At 38.6% G+C, this 20,880-nt stretch overlaps 1 protein-coding gene across 2 annotated transcripts in view; it reads left to right on the forward strand.

The window, feature by feature from the left end:
- The window catches only part of MAGED1 (MAGE family member D1), a 74,194-nt gene that overhangs the window by 20,381 nt on the left and 32,933 nt on the right, over positions 1-20,880 (forward strand). The window contains exons 2-3 of one of the 2 annotated variants that reach the window (XM_082681456.1): positions 15,077-15,180; positions 15,282-15,375. The exons of the other annotated variant lie outside the window; for it this stretch is intronic. The gene's annotated coding sequence lies outside the window, so the exon portion shown is untranslated. The remainder of the gene's footprint in view (positions 1-15,076; positions 15,181-15,281; positions 15,376-20,880) is intronic. 2 annotated transcript variants of the gene reach the window in all.

Raw genomic sequence — 20,880 nt, forward strand, 5'->3', positions numbered from 1 at the left:
CACAGTTTCAATTTCAGTGCTTGTGATTGGTCTGTTCATATTTTCTATTTCTTCCTGATTCAGTCTCAGCAGGTTGTGCATTTCTAAGAATTTGTCCATTTCTTCCAGGTTGACCATTTTATTGGCATAGAGTTGCTTCTAGTAATCTCACCTGATCCTTTTTATTTCTGCAGTGTCAGTTGTTACTTCTCCTTTTTCATTTCTAATTCTATTGATTTGAGTCTTCTCCTTTTTTTTCTTGATGAATCTGGCTAATGGTTTATCAATTTTGTTTACCTTCTCAAAGAACCAGCTTTTAGTTTTATTGATCTTTGCTCTTGTTTCTTTCATTTATTTCTGATCTGATCTTTATGATTTCCTTTCTTCTGCTAACTTTGGTTTTTTTTTTTGCTCTTGTTTCTCTAATTGCTTTTGGTGGAAGGTTAGGTTGTTTATTTGAAATGTTTCCTGTTTCTTAAGGTAGGATTGTATTGCTGTTAACTTCCCTCTTAGAACTGCTTTTGCTTCTTCCCATAGGTTTTGGGTCATCATGTCTCCATTATTATTTGTTTCTAGGTATTTTTTGATTTCCTCTTTGGTTTCTTCAGTGATCACCTCCTTACTAAGTAGTGTATTGTTTAGCCTCGTGTTTGTATTTTTTACAGATCTTTTCTTGTAATTGATATCTAGTCTCATTGCGTTGTGGTTGGAAAAGATACTTGATATGATTTCAATTTTCTTAAATTTACCAAGGCTTGATTTGTGACCCAAGATATGATCTATCCTGGAGAATGTTCCATGAGCACTTGAGAAAAATGTGTATTCTGTTGTTTTTGGATGGAATGTCCTATAAATATCAATTAAGTCCATGTTGTTTAATGTATCATTTAAAGCTTGTGTTTCCTTATTTATATTCATTTTGGTTGAACTGTCCTTTGGTGAAAGTGGGGTGTTAAAATCCCCTACTATGATTGTGTTACTGTCGATTTCCCCTTTTATGGCTGTTAGTATTTGCCTTATATTTTGAGGTGCTCCTACGTTGAGTGCATAAATATTTACAATTGTTATATCTTCTTCTTGGATTGATCCCTTGATCATTATGTAGTGTCCTTCTTTGTCTCTTATAATAGTCTTTATTTTAAAGTCTATTTTGTCTGATATGAGAATTGCTACTCCAGCTTTCTTTTGATTTCCTTTTGCACAGAATATCTTTTTCCCTCCCCTTAGTTTCAGTTTGTATGTGTCCCTAGGTCTGAAGTGGGTCTCTTGTAGACAGCATATATATGGGTCTTGTTTTTTATCCATTCAGCCAGTCTGTGTCTTTTGGTGGGAGCATTTAATCCATTTACATTTAAGGAAATTATCAATATGTATGTTCCTATTATCATTTTCTTAATTGTTTTGCATTTGTTATTGTAGGTCTTTTCTTTCTCTTGTGTTTCCTGCCTAGAGAAGTTCCTTTAGCATTTGTTTTAAATCTGGTTTGGTGGTGCTGATTTCTCTTAATTTTTGCTTGCCTGTAACGTGTTAAATTTCTCTGTCAAATCTGAATCAGATCCTTGCTGGGTCCAGTAATCTTGGTTGTAGGTTGTTCCCTTTCATCACTTTAAATATGTCCTGCCACTACCTTCTGGATTGCAGAGTTTCTGCTGAAAGATCAGTTGTTAACCTTATGGGGATTCCCTTGTGTGTTATTTGTTGTTTTCCCTTTGCTGTTTTTAATATTTTTTTTTGTATTTAATTTTTGATTAAATACATATTGATTAAATATGTGTCTTGGCGTGTTTCTCCTTGGATTTATCCTGTATTGGGCTCTCTGTGCTTCCTGGACTTGATTAACTCTTTCCTTTCCCATATTAGGGAAGTTTTCAACTATAATCTCTTCAAATATTTTGTCAGTCCCTTTCTTTTTCTCTTCTTCTTCTGGAACCCCTATAATTCGAATGTTGTTGCGTTTAATGTTGTCCCAGAGGTCTCTGAGACTGTTCTCAATTCTTTTCATTCTTTTTTCTTTATTCTGCTCTGCAGTAGTTATTTCCACTATTTTATCTTCCAGGTCACTTATCCGTTCTTCTGCCTCAGTTATTCTGCTATTGATCCCATCTAGAGTATTTTTCATTTCATTTATTGTGTTGTTCATCGTTGCTTGTTTCCTCTTTAGTTCTTCTAGGTCCTTGTTAAATGTTTCTTGTACTTTCTCTATTCTATTTCCCAGATTTTGGATCATCTTTACTATCATTATTCTGAATTCTTTTTCAGGTAGACTGCCTATTTCCTCTTCATTTGTTAGGTCTGGTGGGTTTTTACCTTGCTCCTTCATCTGCTGTGTGTTTTTCTGTCTTCTCATTTTGCTTATCTTACTGTGTTTGGGGTCTCCATTTTGCAGGCAGCTGGTTCGTAGTTCCCGTTGTTTTTGGTGTCTGTCCCCAGTTGCTAAAGTTGGTTCAGTGGGTTGTGTAGCCTTCCTGGTGGAGAGGACTAGTGCCTGTGTTCTGGTGGATGAGGCTGGATCTTGTCTTTCTGTTGGGCAGGTGTACGTCTGGTGGTGTGTTTTGGGGTGTCTATGGCCTTATTATGATTTTAGGCAGCCTCTCTGCTAACGGGTGGGGTTGTGTTACTGTCTTGCTAGTTGTTTGGCAAAGGTTGTCCAGCACTGTAGCTTGCTGGTCGTTGAGTGAAGCTGGGTCTTGGTGTTGAGATGGACATCTCTGGGGGATTTTCGCCGTTTGATATTACGTGGAGCTGGGAGGTCTCTTGTGGACCAGTGTCCTGAAGTTGGTTCTCCCACCTCGGAGGCACAGCACTGACTCCTGGCTGGAGCACCAAGAGCCTTTTATCCACTCAGCTTGTATCCAGAAGAAAGCACAGAGAGACCACTGGGAAAGACGCTTGGCTGCAGAAACCAGGCTGCCTAACCTGGCCAAACAAACCTGGAGCCAGGCCGAGTTTCACTTGCTCACAGGGTGCCTCGTGCAGAGGCCTTGCACGGCCCTTCAGCACAGATTCCCTGTATGCTATAATTTATAAACCACTCTGTCAACCTACGACAGTATTTTTCAAAAGCATTTTTGTTATTTTTGAATCCCTGTGTGGACATATTGAAAACAGCACTCCAATGATTGTTGTAAAGCAAAGGATGCAACCTTTCACGCCACCCTAGTCTCGAAGCTCCCATCCCTGTTCCTCAGGCCGAGTCCCCATGGGAACCCTCCTTATTAATTTTCTGTCTGGATGATCTGTCCATTGGTGTAAGTGGGGTGTTAAAGTCTCCCACTATTAATGTGTTACTGTCGATTTCCCCTTTTATGGTTGTTAGCATTTGCCTTATGTATTGAGGTCCTCCTATGTTGGGTGCATAAGTATTTACAATTTTTATATATTCTTTTTGGATTGATCCTGTGACCATTATGTAGTGTCCTTCCTTGTCTCTTGTAACAGTCTTCATTTTAAAATCTATTTTGTCTGATATGAGTATTGCTACTCCAGCTTTCTTTTGATTTCCATTTGCATGGAATATCTTTTTCCCTCCCTTTAGTTTCAGTCTATATGTGTCCCTAGGTCTGAAGTGGGTGTCTTGTAGACAGCATACATACGGTCTTGTTTTTGTATCCATTCAGCCCGTCTGTGTCTTTTGGTTGGAGCATTTAATCCATTTACATTTAAGGTAATTATCAATATGTATATTCTTATTACCATTTTCTTAATTGTTTTGGGTTTGTTTTTATAGGTCTTTTTTCTTCTCGTGTTTCACACCTAGGGAAGTTCCTTTAGCATTTGTTGTAAAGTTGGTTTGGTGGTGCTGAATTCTGTTAGCTTTTGTTTGTCTGTAAAGGTTTTAATTTTTCCGTCGAATCTGAATAAGATCCTTGCTGGGTAGACTAATCTTGTTTGTTGAAATTGTGCCTTTCTAGAAATTAGGAGTCCTTTTTGTTTGGTTCCTGTATCATTTTCACATGATTTCATTAGATCTTGACTTCACTGCTCTCTGATATATTTTCAGCTCATCATGTATACTCCCTGCTCCAGCCCTGGAATCAGTTATTTTGCAAGGAATTGTGTATTCTTTCAGTAGGGATTGGTACTTAGAAAACAAGATGTGAATTCTCAGGGGATTTTTTTTTTTTTTTTTTTAGTCCTGCTGCCTGACCTTTTGTTATGCCATTTTCCTCACTATTTTGAACACATTTGAATGACTCCATCAGCATTGCATTGAAAATTTGCTGAGCATGACCTTTATTTGTTTATGTACTCATTCATTCAGCAAAAACGTATGGAGCACTTACAACCAGGTATATGGTCTTATGTTCAGTGCAGGAGATGTGAAGGTAAACCTGACTGGTTTCCAGTCCTTGGTGAAGATTCATTATTGTGGGGATATGAGTAAATAAACAGGCAATGTCTAAAGACTGTGATCAGTACTATGGTGGACATAGGCAAGTGGGATTGACAGTCTGTGGGAGCACAGATTGGGCACCTGAAAATGCTTTGGAATGGGGCGATAATGGTTGATATTGGATGAGTAGAAGAAGTATGAAGGTGAAAGAGCCATGAAGGGTGTTCCAGTCAAAGGAAGCTGGAAGAGGCAGTGGGATCTTGATGTATTCAAGGAGAGGTATGTATGTAGTTAGTTATAAGTGGAACATAAATTTTATGTAGGGGAGGAGAGACAAAACTGGAAACATGAATGGGGGCCAGGACATTGAGAGCCCCAGAGGTCAGGTCAGAGAACTGGGATTTCACTCTGAAGGGTATGAGGGAGAAGTAATGCAGTTGTCTTAAGCAGATGAGATATATAATCACCCCTGTGATGTACTGATGATGCATTGGGTGGTAGATGGGAGTGGGGCAGTATGAGAATGGTAAGAAGGAGAGAGGTGTAACTGTCAGGAGAGAGATAATGTCATGTTACAGTGCGCTTTAGATGTGTGTGTGATATGTGGGAGAATTGTGTGTGTGTGTGTGTGTGTGTTACAATAGGTTATAATATACATACCATAGGTTATATATACACACAATAGGTTATATATGTTATATATACAGTTGTATACAACAGATTATGTATAAAACACATAATATATAATGTATATACATATACATAACTTTCCCACACACCACACACATGTATAGAATAATATATAATATATACAAAATAGATCTGTGCATACACATGGATGTAGTGTTGTATGTCTGTAATTCTGTTTGCTCATGTATATCCAGGGGCCGTCTCATTGCCACAGGTCTAAAATAGAGAATATTTCAGTGGAGAAACATCCCCCAAGGAAAGCTGAAGAGTGGGAAAGGGCTAACAAAGACTGTCTCCTTGACCAAACTTTAGTCATGTTCCTTTGAGCCCTCTTTTCAACTAAACGTCATCCTTGGGCATTGTCTTTGGCCTGCTTAGTTTTAGAAAGGATTCTGCTAATTCAATTTAGCCAGAATCCCCCAACCCTTACTTGATATTTTAACACTCTGGTCTGCCTTCAGCGAGAATCCCAAGTTAGTTTAGCAACAATCACCTTCGTCTTGACGTTTCCTTTTAGTAATTTTCTATAGCTTCTTGGCTATAGATCCCCAGCTGTCTTTACTGTACTCAGAGTTGAGTCCAATCTCTCTCCCCTGTAGCAATAGTCTTGACACCTATCACAATAGTCCTCAATAAAGTCTTTCTTACCATTTTAACAAGTGTCAGAATAATTTTTTCTTTAACAGGCCACACCAAAACTTTTGCCTATTGTGCTCTTCCTCTTCAAAGCTCCACCAGTTGGCACCGAGGCCCAGTTGTGTATCCTTGAGTAATCTGAGAATTCCTCTTCCTCCTCTCCTTCCTGGGATTTAAGGGTATGAGGTGATTTTTTTTTCAGCTTCTCCCAGAGGTTAGAATATAGCTTTAACAGTTATCTCTGGGAGGGTGGAATGATGATTGAAGATGCTTATCTCCTTTTATGTGTTTCTCTGTGCCAGGCACTGTTGTACACTAATGAACATGTATTGCACTTCTTTTTTAAAACTACTATCTTAAACTTTTAAAAATATAAAATGTGAAATTTATCTACATGGATATATAACGTGGATTTGAGAGGGTTCTCTTAGGTTAAGGATTTAGGGGAAACCAGAGCAGTGAGCGTGTATGGATCAGTGCATTGATGAAGGCTAAAATACAGCAGGCCAGTAGTGTAATTGGCGAAAGTGTTGATGAAGTGAATGTAGACTACTGTGTCAAGACTCTTGTCTATGAAAAGTAGAATAGATAACAAATGATATGTGTATATTTTTAGGATGAGAGATCTGAGCGTGTTTATATGTTCTGCAGAGGAGGAGCTAATAAAAACAGAGGTTATTGAAAATACAGGAGAGAAATGGGGTAACTGGAGAAGCAAATGTGGAAAAGCTGTGGTATAGAGAACACGTGGAAGGACTGGCCATGAACAAGAGAAAGGGCATCACTTCTGATATTGCAGTTAAAGAGGGTCAGAAAGGCTTGTTTGTGAGGTTTTGGAAAGGCAAGAGATTGAGGGAGTTTCTTTCTTGCCCCAATATATTCTCTCTGAATAAGGCAGTAAGGGCATTCTGGAGTGTGAGAGGGGATGACCAGGAGCCAGAGGAAAGAGGAAGAAGGTTGCACCCTTCTTTGGGGAATGAGAGAAGATTGATGGGCAGTAATGAACACCTCTCTGAGCTGGAAATAAAATGTTTTTAGTCTTGTCCTTTTTTCCAGGTGTGTTCGGCTGCCAAAAAGTGGGAGCAAGGAAGGCAAGCATTGGGTTTGATTTTAGACTTGTGAATGTGTGATGATGATTTTGGGTGGTGGGAGGTTTGAGGGGCTAAGTAGATTATTGAGGTTACTGATGAGATTAGTTCAGGTTATAGACCATGGGATTTAGTCTCATCAGGAAAAAGTGTGTTCTCAGGAGGATTCTGTAGAACCAGAGAAGGAGAAGCTGTGTGAATATGTGGGTGGGTGTCAGTGAAGCTGTGTGGAGGTTTCAAAGCTCAAAGAGTGGATGTTAGATAGAGGTGGAATGGCAGACAAGAAATCATGGTCAGAGTAGGATATAGGAGCTTAAGATTTCAGGGGGAAAGTAGTTCTGGATGATGAGAAGATTCCGTGGGTGGGTGAGCTGGAGTAGAAGGAGGTCAAGGAACTGTGAAGCTGGGGTGATGGACAAGTTAGCCATGGGATCATCAAAGATAGTAGGAAAGGTTTAGCGTGTAAGAGTAGAGAGGAAGGCGAGAAAGATGCTCTTTTGTGGAAGAAGGGGTGAGTGTAGCTAAGAGGCACATGGCATGACAAAGGAGTGGGGATTTTTACAGAAGGGAGGAAGAGTTAGGGAATGGAAGCAGCAATGGCCAGCGTGAGTAGTTGCCCTTAACCAGCTTTGCAGCAGATCCCTTGGATAGTCCTGGCTTTGTTTCAACTTTGTCGTTACTTCACAAACCTTATTTTATTTTTGCCAATAACCAGGGCCAAGAAAGGACTGGCGGTAAAATCTTGAATGTAAGGGGAGCTAAGATAGCATTCTATTCACTGCTTCCTGTACCTGGAGGGACTTGAACAACTGCCCTTAGCAACTTTAAGGGAAATGGCACTGCTGGTAGGACCCTGGCCTGCCCAGGCTTCCCTTTCCAAAAATCCTATTGTAAATGAATGTGGATAACCAGTCCCCATAGCTTTTACAGAGGGGTGGATGCTTTTTATGTCATTCCTTACCTCAGAAAGGTTGAGAACACGTGCACTTAGGGGATGCTTTAAGGGAGTTCCATAGGGAGGCCCGAATTCTTTTTTTTTTTTTAATGTTTTTCGAATTGTGCAATATAACAAAAATACCAAAAGTTGCATAAAATGTAAATGTACACTAAAATGAATAATTATAAAGTAAACACCCGTAAAAGAACCTTCCAGGGCCAAATATAGAACATTGCAAGTTATCCAGAAGCCTCGTCTTATCCCTGTTTCTCTCCCAAAGGTAACCATTTATCCTGACTTGCCTTTTATGATAATCATTTCTTTGCCTATGTATACAGATACATGTGGACACACACATCTGTCTATACATTCTACTGTTTATGGACATTTGGATTGCTTTCAGTTTTGGGGTATTGTGAACGGTACTGCTGTTCTTATATATGTCTCCTGTTCCACATGTGCTTGAGTTTCTCTAAGATATATATCTGGGAGAGGGATTATCTGGTATTAGTTTATGCATATTTTCAGCTTTACTAGATAGTGGAAAATTGATTTTCAAAAGGATTGCATCAATTTTAACTCCCACTAAAAGTATATGAGGATACATACCTTGGTTCTTTTCTCCCCCAGTCTTGAGGCCAGAAAACTATGGCTCAGAGATGATCAGGGATAGCCAGGACTTGTGATTTGCTGTGGATATGGGGGGGTCTTGGTTACTATTTAACATTTCTCCTGGAACAGTTGCCCTTAGCTGCTTCAGTAGGAGAACCTTGGTTTGGTCCTATCTTTTTCAGAGTTTCTAGGCCCAAGAATTGGGCCCTAGAATTGAGTGTGGTTGCTCAGCCTCTGAGGCCATTTGAGAATGAAGACAGCTGGGTTAGCATCCTACAATGCTCCTCTTTCTTGGATGGTCCAAACAATTGATCTTAGCAATTAGCCAGAGGTTCTGTGGGTGGGCTCTGACTCAGTTAACTCTTCCTCAAACTCAAGGGTCAAGAACCAGAACCAGGAAGTGATCAGAGATAATTAGCATCTATGGCTAGCAGAATATGAAGACTGGGGTAGTGGCTTAGATGACCCTGTGTCTTTGGAGGATCCTTGAACAACCATCTTTAGCCATCTCCAAGGAGGGAGCTGGCTTGTTCCTTTCTTTTACACAGTCTGTCCCTTAGGGAGTCTTGTCCTTAGGGAGGACCCTGGCTTGTTTGTTTCTCACCCAAAATCTCAAAGATTGAGAACCTTGGTTGGTTTATTTCTGTGGCCAGTTAGAAGTGAAGATGGCTGGATAAGCATTTGGAGTGCCTCCTAGAGTCTCATCTTATGTTTGTTTGTTTATGGCACACCTTTAATTACCTGAATTTTGTAGAAATACAGTTGAAGTGATCAAAAATTGCATATGAGTTTATCAACTTTTAGAAAATTGACAAAATTTTATATGAAGGTGTGAAATATTATACATATGTATTATTGTTTTTTAATTTTAAAACTAGTAATGGAATAATAAATAATTCCAAACCTTAATTAAAATTAGTATTTAATGTACTTCTTGGACCTGATTTACTTCACTAATATTAGAGCATATTTAAAATTAGGAGATGCTTATTTCGTATTTTAGTTCTCTGTTTCTTTACTTTTTACTATTGTTATTATTTTTGCTTTCTCTATGCATGTTGAGAATTTGAATTTTCAAGATATTGAAAACAGTGGCATATTTATTGTGGTTCTCCACTTGATGTCCTTTCATCCTTTGGCTTCTATTTGTGTCAATCTGTTTAATGCTCTTGGCTGCATTTCCATACATACTTACAAGGCAGAGTTATTCTAGAAAACATCATCCTTCTTTACTACCAGTTGAACACTACAGTGTAGTCCTACAATACAGTTAATATAGGACCCAGTTATCTTTTACAACACGTTGGGCTCTGCTCTGTATCACAGGGCAAGCCACCTGAGAATGTCCATCTGACAGATACTTCTTGAGTAGCATGTTATGCAGAGGTTTCACATACCAGTGTGTGTGGTTTACCAGTTGGGAATTTTGGGACCAGGGATGTGGGAGAACCAGCAGGCTCAGGAGAGAACTATTTCATTTATGGCTAGAAGGTGAAGGGGGTGTTCTATACATCACTGAAGGGTGTGGTAAGCTTATTTTTCAAGGAGGGGGATCCTGGAGGTCACAAAGGAAAGATTCTAGGTGGGAAGGAGAATAGTGAACTGATAGCTTCAAGAGGCAATGAGCGTGGCTTGCTACTTTTCATTCCCTCTATTTTCTTGGTTATCAGAAAAATATTTTCCCAGGACCCTCGTAGATAGGAAGTATGAGTGAAGAAAGAGGGAAGTTACAGAAGATGAGAGAGGAAAACATACATAGTCTGAGAATGTCAGAAGTGGTAGGATACCTGTGGGGAAGATAGATTGATTTCAAACCTTAGAAAAGTTAGCTAGACCATTAATTAATTAATCAATCAAGAAAATAAGTAAAAAAATGTAGTGATATAGACTCTGCTGAATAATGAGGACATGTTGTTGAATTAGATATATTTTCTACTGAGTCTGGTGGGTGAGATAGACACAGACATTACAACAGGGAGTATTATGACAGAGAGACCAGGGTGTGGTGCTTTCAGTAGAAATATGGAGGAGGGTATCTCTAACCCCGGGGCTCAGAGAAGGCCTCCTGGAAGGCACCATGGTAAGAACTTAATTTTCCATAGAAGTAGCAGTTAATTTGGCAGTGGCTGAGAATCCTCTTGAGTGTGGGGACCAGAGAGCAGGTGGTCATTTAGACCATGTACGGTAGCTACCTGGGTATGTCATCTAGCCTTGAGCTTGGGAAGTACCCGAAGAAATGAGCAGTTGAGAGGCCACTCTGGTCTAGAAGAGCTAGGGAAAGGGGACAAATAGAAATAGTTTCATAAATGGTTCAGTTTATGCTATAATATTGATCACCTTAGCCTTCATGGAAGAGCAGCTACTTCCATTTCCCCATGAAATTATCAGTTTCTCTTTATGACATGTTTTTTTCATCTTGTTTAGGGAATTCTTTCTCACCTTGATTTCATAAAGGTGTTTTACGGTATCTTCCTGTAAAATTTTTATAATTTTCTTTTCACAATTAGGTTTATGATTCACTTGGAATTTATTTTTATGTACTATATGATGTAGAGATCTTATTTTTTTTTCTGAATGATTAATCGGTGGTTCAAGGACTATTTACTGAGTTGTCTGTTCTTTCTCCACAGATTTATAATGCTGTCTCTATAATATACCAAGTTGTAATGTATGTATATATCTGTTTCTAGGCTTTCTGTTCTCTTCCACTGGTCTATTTGTCTATTTCTATACTAGTATTACACTGTTAATTACTATAGTTTTGTAATGCATCTTAATATTTGGTAGGGAAAGACCCCTTCCTTAACTCTTCCTCAAAAGTATATTCTTTGCCTTTTACTTTTCCATATGAATTTTGAGATAAGCTTAATATGGTCTCTGAGAAACTGAAATTTTGATTAGAACTGCATTTTAGTTATAGATTATAGATACAGAAATGGCATCTTTACAACAATGAACGTGGTTTATCTCTCCTTTTATCTAGATATTTTTAACGTCTTTGAAAAAAGTTTATTATAATTTTCTCTGCAAGGGTCTCATGCATATCTTGTTAGGTATATTTCTGTGTACTGATAGTTTTTGTTGCTCTCGCTAATATTTTTAAATTACATTTTGTAATTCATTGTGACTGGTATATGGGAATGCTTGTTTCTGGTGTATAGTTTCTAGATCCATTCACCTTACTAACCTCTTTCTCTAGATCCAATTGTTTGTTTGTAGATTTTATTGAGTTTTTATATAACATTTATGTAAATCATACTTAAAAGTACGTGAATTATACCTGTACAGCCCAGTGAATTATCACAAAGTGGTTTTGGTTTGTTAATGTAATTTGTGAATAACTGTAATTATTTTTCCCTTTCAGTCCTTATACCTCTGTAAGTTGATATCATCGTGTATAAAGTAAAGTAGAATTCTTTTCTGAAACAAGTTCACTTGAGCATCTCTGAGGCCTCATGCTCTAATGAGCTGTGTTTGACGTGTAAATACTTTAGAAGTCATCAAAGAAAGGAAATTACCTTTATTTGGAAATTTTAACAGTACTTAATAAAAGAGCCTACAAGGTGGTAGTATTTCAGTTAATTGACTACTGTCCAGGATTTGGTCTTTAGCATTTGTGAAATGCTAAAATGAAACTTGGTGATAAACAAATACAAATTAATTTACTGAGACTAAGATTCAGAGAGAAAAGCACACACGTCTCACACTAATATTTTCTTGTGGTGAGAACACTCAGGTCCTCTCTCTAGGGTATGTCATTTGGGGTACTTGGGAAGTCAAACTAAGAAAACAGCATGTTGCTTACTGTGAGATCATCGAGTTAAAGCAAAAAGGTAGAGTATCTCACAAACATGGAGTCTTTTGTGCAGCTGTGGGTTGTTTGAGGAATACATTTAGATGTTCTACCCTGTCTTCATCACACCCCAAGCAGTTTGAGAGGCAGCAAGATGTAGTGAAATAATACTAGACTTTGTAGCCAGTAGACAGGGATTTAAATCCTAGCTTATAGTGTACTGACCTTAGGGGTTTCATTTTTCTCACTGGTGAAATAGAAATCATGACACTGTTCATTTAAAAGAAATATATCCTCTCAAAGTATTTGTTACATAGTAAATCCAGCAGAATCATGGATTTATATTTGTTTATCCATGCCTATGGGTAGAGAGGAAAGTGCCAATGATCTTTTCCTAATTTGTCAGAATGGTCTTAGAAGTATTAATCTGTTTTTAAATACAGAGATAGCAATTTCAGCTTTATCACCAGATGTATTAGTTTCCTATTGCTGCTGTAATAAATTGTGGCAAACGTAGATAATAAACACAGATTTATTATCTTGTAGTTCTGGAGGTCAGCAGTCCTAAAATCAAGGTGCTGGCAGGGCCGAGCTCCCTCCAGAGGCTCTAGGGGAAATCGGTTTCCTTGCTTTTTCCGGCTTCTTAAAGGCTGCCGGCGTTCCCTTGGTTCATGGTCGTTTTCCGTATCTTCAGATCTACCAGTATATCGTCTTCAACTCTGTGACTCTGACCTTCTACTTTCATGATCATATCTCCTTCTCTGACTCTCATCCTCCCGCTTCCTTCTTATAGACTCTTGTAATTACATTGAGCCCACCAGTATAATTCAGGATAATCTCTCCATCTCAAGATCCTTAATCACACATGCAAAGTCCCATTTGCCATGTAAGGTGACATACTCACAGGATCAGGATGTGGACATCTTGGGAAAGCCATTATTCTGTCTACCCCACCAGGTTAATGAATTACCAAATAAGATACTTAATTAGAATTACACATTTCATTTGTGGGTTATTTTCATAGAAAAAAGCATCAATTTCTAAAGTTGCAAGAGTCTTATAAAATGCCTTTCTTTAAATAATACTTCTAAGGAAAGATATGTATTAACAGAGAATAGAATTAGTTGGTAGCAGTTATGAATATTCATAAGTCTCCATATTGTAAAAGAGAACAAGATTGACATTCTCATTAAAATTCTCAATTTAACATCTTTCAAATTTAGATTATTTGAAATAATTGTGAAGCAAAATGGTTTCCACCCCTTCAAGGCTGTAGGGAGAGAGTACAGAGCCCACATTTCTTTTTGAGTTTCCTTTTGTTGATTGTGAACATTTGCATTTGTAAAGTTAGGCTCTGGAATTTCACTAGCTACTTTTAAAGAAAAAGCAGGTCTGGAGCCCAATTTTGCTTGTAGAAATGGAGAAAGGGCTGAAAAGGATTTTCTGTATTATCAGTGAAGTTATATATTTTGTGCCTCGTAAAGTAGTTGTTAAGATTCAGCGTGATCACTTTTACGAAGTCCTGACACCTGCTTCAGTGAGTGAGAGCAGTTTGAGTCTCTTACACTCTTCTGTACTTTCCATCTTTTGTCTCTTATTAATTTCCTGACTTGTCTTAAATTTTCATAAATTATTTTCCTAATCTCCTGATGAAAGCTATACCTTGAGTTTTTCATTTGGGCTATTGTATTTTTTTTAAGTTGATTAGGTTTACTTATGATATACCACTTATTACAGTTTCCTGTTGCTTGGAAGTATCTTTAAGTTTGTTACTTATTTCTTTATCCATGGTAAAATACTGATTTTATGGTTTGTGTTTGCTAATCCCAGTGTTTGAAGTCTTTTCTGTTATCAGCTGATCCTGCTGATTTGCTTCTTTGTCTAATTCAAGGTTCAAGGATCCCAGGGCAAGTCCTGTAGTTCAACCTGAGCTACAAAATGACCTGCTTCCTACCCCGAGATGGTAGTCTTTGGGGTCCCAGCTTATTGTAGGGAGGGTCTCCTGATAGTTTTCCTACTCTGTGTAGTTCTGGGCTTTATCTGTTTCCTTTGCCTTTCAAGGCAACTGAAATATAGAAAGTTAAATTTTGGGGGGATTGCCTCTCTGCTTATATTTACTTCTCTAGGTTCCCCTTTTCCCATGGTGTTGCTCTGATATTTCCATGTTTTTATTGCCCTGTCTTTTTGTTGTTTTCAAGTAGTTGTTACTTCTTTTTCACCAAGATTTTTTTTAGTTGTTTTATCATGAGGGTTTGTCCAAACAAGCTGCGGGGGCAGAACTAGCAAATTTTCCTAGAACTCTTTCATTTTCTTTTGAGATTAGGTTTAGGCTCAGAACGTCTCATTACCTTTTGGGTTTTTATTTGCTTTATTTTATAGAGGAAATATCTGTTGGCTGAGGAAATATGTACAACCTAAAAGTAGCGAGTTAAGTTTGATTCGGGGACCTTACTGAGGGAGGAGACAGGGTATATAGGAGTTCTTTGCTGGAAAAAAATGTAGTTGAACATCAAAATATTACTGCTAATCACAAAAATAGACATCTCAAGTTAACCATTTTAGTACTTTCTATGTATGGGAAGATGCAAGAGTCCAGGCTCAAATTATTCCTTAGATACGCATCTTATAACTGTCTAGGGCCAGTATCCCCAGCACAGAATGCTTCCTGTTTTTCTCCATCGTGAATTCCTTTCAGGGCGCACCATGCGGGAGGAGTGGGGGGCGGCTGCAGTGGCTGCTGACTTGATGGCTGGCAACATTGTTGTTTACTGGAATGGCAAGCAACACTCCCTTTGCACACATCCAGTGCTCAGAAAAGTAAGGATATTTGCCCAAGGTCCAATAGCAAGTAAGAAGTAACATTGGGATTTTAGCCTTGCTCTCTTCAACCCTGAAGCCTATATGCTTAACCAATTCAGTGCACCGTAACCTTTGGATTCCAATGTTTTCTGTTCCTGGATTATGGAACAAATCCATGGAGAGTAAATGACTTGTGTTTTTCTTATCAGGTTTTCATCCCTCAAGGTCAGCGCCCTCTCCGTGGCTCTTGGGAACACAAGCATTTCTATGCCTCTTTCACAAGACCTTTGCCTGGTTCTAAAACATCTAATAAGTAAGAAACCCCCTTCCATCACCCCCCCTGTACCCTTCAGAACTGAATTTAAGGACATGCAGTACCCCACCTCTAACCACAAACTTTTATTTCCTTTTCAGCTGCAGGATTTTCCACATCAAAAGACCAAAATAAATTCCCATCTGAATTTGGAAAGAGCTAAGGACAAAAGAACCCAGAAAGAAATCCTCTTAGGTGAGCAAAGGAAGGAAAATGAGGTAGGGAGGGACTTGTGAACTTACAGCTTTATTAGATAATGTTAGGATAGTTTTGGAATTTTGGTTGGTGAATGCCCACGAGGCCCCTTGGCATGGTGGAAAACACAGGAGCTTAAGAGCCAGGCATACTTGAATTGGCTATCAGTTCCCCTACTTACTAATTCTAAAATATTGAGTAACTCAGTTTCCCTCTCTGACCATCAGTTTCTTCATCTATACATTTGTAATAATAAAACCTATCTCTCAAGGTTTCCATGTGAAATATAGTATTTCAGTGAGTGTTTGTGCTTGGTATATGCTTACTAAATAGTTGTAGTAGTTGTTGTCTTTATTGTTGCAACTGTAGGGGTGGGAAAATTTTCCCTTCTTCCTTTATAGGTCCCTTGACTGGTCTAATAATTAAACTGACATAAGACAGATTAACAGGATAAAAACAAATTTAATTTTGTATGTACAGGAGTCCCACAAAAATGTGAGACTCAAGTGATCAGAACAGAGAGCTGTTATACCTTGTAGATTAAAAAAACAATGTATTGGGCTTCCCTGGTGGCGCAGTGGTTGAGAGTCCGCCTGCTGATGCAGGGGACACGGGTTCGTGCCCCGGTCCGGGAAGATCCCACATGCCGTGGAGCGGCTAGGCCCGTGAGCCATGGCCGCTGAGCCTGCGCGTCTGGAGCCTATGCTCCGCAATGGGAGAGACCACAACAGTGAGAGGCCTAAATACCGCAAAAAAAAAAAAAAACAATGTATTTATGAAGAATCGACAAGGCAAAGGGGTTTGGCCTAGAAATAGTAAAGAATTAACAAGGTTTGTTTGTACAGCCTTCTCGGGCCCTAAATTCCCTGTCTCTGGTGATAAGGATGCCTTCTACCCTTCTGGTACAGGGAGGATCTCTTTCTCTTGAGAAAGTTTTCTCCTGCTTTCAGGGGGACAAAGGAGGGTCAGAGTATCATTCTTGCACCAGCTGGTTCTCAAGTACCTTTAATTCAAAATAATCAATATGCCAACATGGCATATTTTGGGGTTACATATTCTAAACCCCTATACCCCTCTCAAACTCTCCATCTGGTGGGTACCATAAAATCAGGCAAAAGAGAATCTTTCTTTTCCTGTTTTCTTTTTGGTTACCTTTTTGTTAGCATGCCCAGTTACTTCTCCCTTCTCTATTGCTTCCCCTTCTTCAGTGCCCTGAAAATGAATCTCTTGCCGTCTCCCTTCTTCCAAATCCTTGCTTTTCTCTCTTAGTTCTACACATTCAACACCTCCTTTGTTCAGGGCATCTTCCCATTTCCACTCAGTTGAATCTCTTTCATTGTCTCTGCCATTAGCCTCCAAACAAACTAGTCATCCTCACATCACTTTGCTTCTCCAAGTCCCTCTCTCCCTGAGTTGGGAGGCCACCTAAAAGTGAGACAAAGCCATGAAGTCCCTAGACCTTAGTTTTCTGACTAATTTTCTTTCTGCCTCATTTTGGCAGCTTCATTTCATCAAGTAAAAGTTATATGTGTTTTTTCTATCTATTCTGTGTTTGCTTGTGGATATCTTTATCTTTTTTTTTTTACATACTTTGTATTATAAAGGTAGACACATGCTCATCGTGAGGATTTTGGAGAACAACAAAACTTTATAAGGAAGGAAATAAAAATTGTTCATTTCATTACCCAGATATAAATCCTATTAACTAATTGATATATTTCCTTTCAGTATATACAATTTTGTATCCTGCTGTATTAGTTTCCTAGGACTGCCATAACAAAGTACCACAGGCTGGGTATCTTAAACGGCAGAAATTTATTTCCTCAGAATTCTGAGGCATAGAAGTCTAAGATCAAGGTGTTGACCAGGTTGGTTTCTTCTCAGTCCTCTCTCCTTGGCTCGTAGATGGCTATCTTTTCCTCCCTGTGTCTTCACATGGTCTTCCCTCTATGTGTCTCTGTGTTCTAACTTCTTCTTATAACGACACCAGTCATATTGGATAAAGGCCTACCCTAATGATCTCATCTTAACTAAATTACCTCTTTAAAGGTCCTATATCCAGGTACAGTCACATTCTGAGGTACTGGAGGTTAGGACTTCAACATGTGAATTTTAAAGGGACACAATTCAGCCCATGCTTTCTCCTCTAAAACCTGTTTTCTTTAAAAATTATCTCACATGAGAATCTCCCTTGTCAGTAACAATTTTGGGCAACATTTTTGTTGGCTGCGTAATATCCCTTCATAAAAGTATACTGCAATTTATTTAACCATTTCCATGTTTTTGGATATTTTGTGTGTTTCCATTTTTTCACTAATATAAATGCTTCAATGAATCGTTTTGTACATGAATCTTTATTTGCATATCTGACCATTTTGTTTGGTAGATTGTTTAAAGAGTAATTACTGGCTCAAAAGGTACGACTATTCTATGGCTCATAATTACACACTGGAAAGTTGTTTTCTAGAAGTTTTTACCAGTTTACATTCATACCAGCAAGGACAGCAGTCAAACATGCACTCATATAAACTGCTTGGTGAGAGTGAGAGAGGAACAGTTAATCTCACATGGTTGTTTCAATTTACAGTTATTGATGACTGATAAGGTAAAATATTTCATGTTTTTATATTTCCTTTTTTGTGACTGGTTTACGTATGTTTTTTTGCCCATTTATGTTTGAGGATCTATCATTTTAGATGATAAGCTTATGACTAAGACTAGGATCTATTTCAATGAGGGAAATCTCAGAAAAAGCCAAATTCCGAAGAATATTATGGATCCAGAATCCAAGACCAATTGGTCAGAGTCTCTTCTGTGGAGAAGACTTGGCATGTGATGACATAGGCTGCAAGAAAGCTTTACAGGGAAGAATCTAACATATTCCTTTCTCCAGGGAAGTCTGTTGTGGGCACAATACTGCCACTTATAAAAATAATCTTACTGAAGAGAAAGGCTGAGAGTGCATTGGCTGAGAAAAGGCTGAGCTAGATGTCTGTTATATGAGGAAAGCCCCTAGGAGAAAGAGCATAGAGATATGGTTCATAGGACTATGACTCTGCACAGTTTTTAGAATGTGTGAGACACTGGGAAATTTTTGATGCACAGAAGCCCTACATGTATGATTAGTGTCTAAAAGTCTTTTGTTAGTGTTCAAGGTTGATGCCTCAGAGTACTCTAGTAGAGAGAAATCCTGTGAAGGTAATGAATATAAAGGAATTTTTAGTCATGAGGCCGATCTTAATTTGACATCTGAGGATTCACACTTGAGAACTTATTAATTAATATGGCTGTAAAAATGTGGGAAGGCCTTCAGGCAGAACTCGGTTCTCTTTCAACACCAGAAGTTTCATAGGGTGGGGAAACTTTCCCAATGTGAAAGAAATTGCAGTGAATAATCAAGGTTTTTCCACCATATGAAAATGCATAGTGAAGAGAAACCCTATGAGGGTATTAACTGGGAAAGATTTCAGGACAAGCTCAGACATTTTCTTTTGAAACATGAGAGAGTTCCAAGGTAAGAAAATGGTTGCAATGCCTGTGTGGAAGGCTTTTCAGATCTAGCTCAAATCTTATTAAGCCAAAAAAGAATTCATGGTGCAAAGAAAGCTTATGCATGTAATGAATGTGGGAAGGGGTTTTGGTGATATCAGTCCTTATAGAATATCAGAAAATTCGTAGTGGAGATGGAAGGAGATCCTTGTTTATCATCTGCAAATTCATAGTGGAGAGAAACTACTAGAATGAATAAGCCTTCAATTAGAGGCTAAGTCTTATCTATCATTAAGTGATTCATAAAGGCAAGACCCTCAATGTATGTAAAAAATATGAGTGGGCTTCCCTGGTGCCGCAGTAGTTGAGAGTCCGCCTGCCAATGCAGGGGACGCGGGTTCATGCCCCGGTCCGGGAAGATCCCACATGCCGCGAAGTGGCTGGGCCCGTGAGCCATGGCCGCTGGGCCTGCGCGTCCGGAGCCTGTGCTCCGCAATAGGAGAGGCCACAACAGTGAGAGGCCCGTGTACCGCAAAAAAAAAAAAATGAGTATGCTTTCCTTAGGATTTAGCCTTATTTGGTATCAGTGAGTTCATAGTGCAGTGAATGTAGAAAGGCCTTCAATTTGAAGTGTAATCTTGCTCAGCATTAGACAGTACAGGAATCTGATTAATGTAATGCTGTGGAAAGGTCTTTGTGAGAAAAATCAGATCTTGGTAAAAATGAAAAAAGGATTCATAATAAAAGTTAATTAAAATACTTTCCATTTATTGCATATAATTATACACTTACCATGTATACTACTACTATAAGAACTTTACATAGTTTGTTTAATCATTTAATTCTTGGAACAATCGGATAATATAGGAACTCTCATCCTTGTTTTACATGTGAAGAAACCAAGAAAAAGAGATGGAAGAATTTTCCCAAGGTCACACAGCTATCACTGGAAGAGCCAGGGTTTGAATCCTAGACAGTTTAATTATTCTAGGTTTATACTGGCAATGTGTAAATCTTCAGAGATTTGTTAGCCTTTATTCATCATTAAGTGATTCATTCCAGAAATCACAATTCACTCTTCAGTGCAGTGAGTTTTGGTAGCCTTCAGTCAGTTTTGGAATCTGGTAAATACTCCCAGAAACTCCACATTGAGCTCCAGAAAATGGAGTAAAGGTTATAAAGCGTTTATTGCTTTGAATAGGGATCACCTCCAAACTTGAAAGATTTCATTAATAACTGGATTCTCTTCTCAAATGTTCACCACAACCACTTCTCATGGTGTAGGCTCTGAAATTGGCTAGGTCAGTTTCATCATCACGAAATAAGGGAGAATTGTCCAGTTCTACAAAAGACTGAGTAGGAATGAAGGCCAGACAGATGTGTGTGCTGGAAGCTTCAGGAAAGGTTCCAGATCATTTTAGGAATTATAACCAGAAAAGCCAAAATAAACCGAGAAAATCTAGCCGATAAGAAGTGGAGAAACTAGGGTATATGGAATGATTTTCCTCCCGGTATGGGTATAGACATAGGTTGCTTGTCTATCACCCAGTATTCAGAGGAACTACTGCTTGAAATTGCCATAGGAATATTCAGTGCCTTAGCATTGACAGATCAGTATGCCTTCCAGAAACTCAAGGTATAAGAACTCTAATACATTGATTTTTATATCCTCTCACTTTAAGAAGGCAGCATGGGGATTTCCCTGGTGGTCCAGTGGTTAAGACTCTGCACTTCCACTGCAGGGGGCATGGGTTCAATCCCTGGTTGGGGAAATAAGATCCCACATGCCGTGTGGCACGGCCAAAAGAATAAAAAAAAAGAGAGGCAGCATGGTACAGCAGAAAAGTATTTGTGTTCTAGAATCAGCTATACCTAGGTTTATTTACCAGCTTAACCACCTTCTAGCTGTGTGACCTTGGTTATATTTAATAAATCTCTCTGAGTCTCATGTTGCTCATTTTTTGGGTCAGAATATTAATACCACAACAAGTTGTAAAGATTCAAGGGATTTTAAGG

The sequence above is a fragment of the Grampus griseus genome (assembly GCF_964374135.1).
Source record: "Grampus griseus genome assembly, chromosome: X".
Classification (NCBI taxonomy): Eukaryota; Metazoa; Chordata; class Mammalia; order Artiodactyla; family Delphinidae; genus Grampus; species Grampus griseus.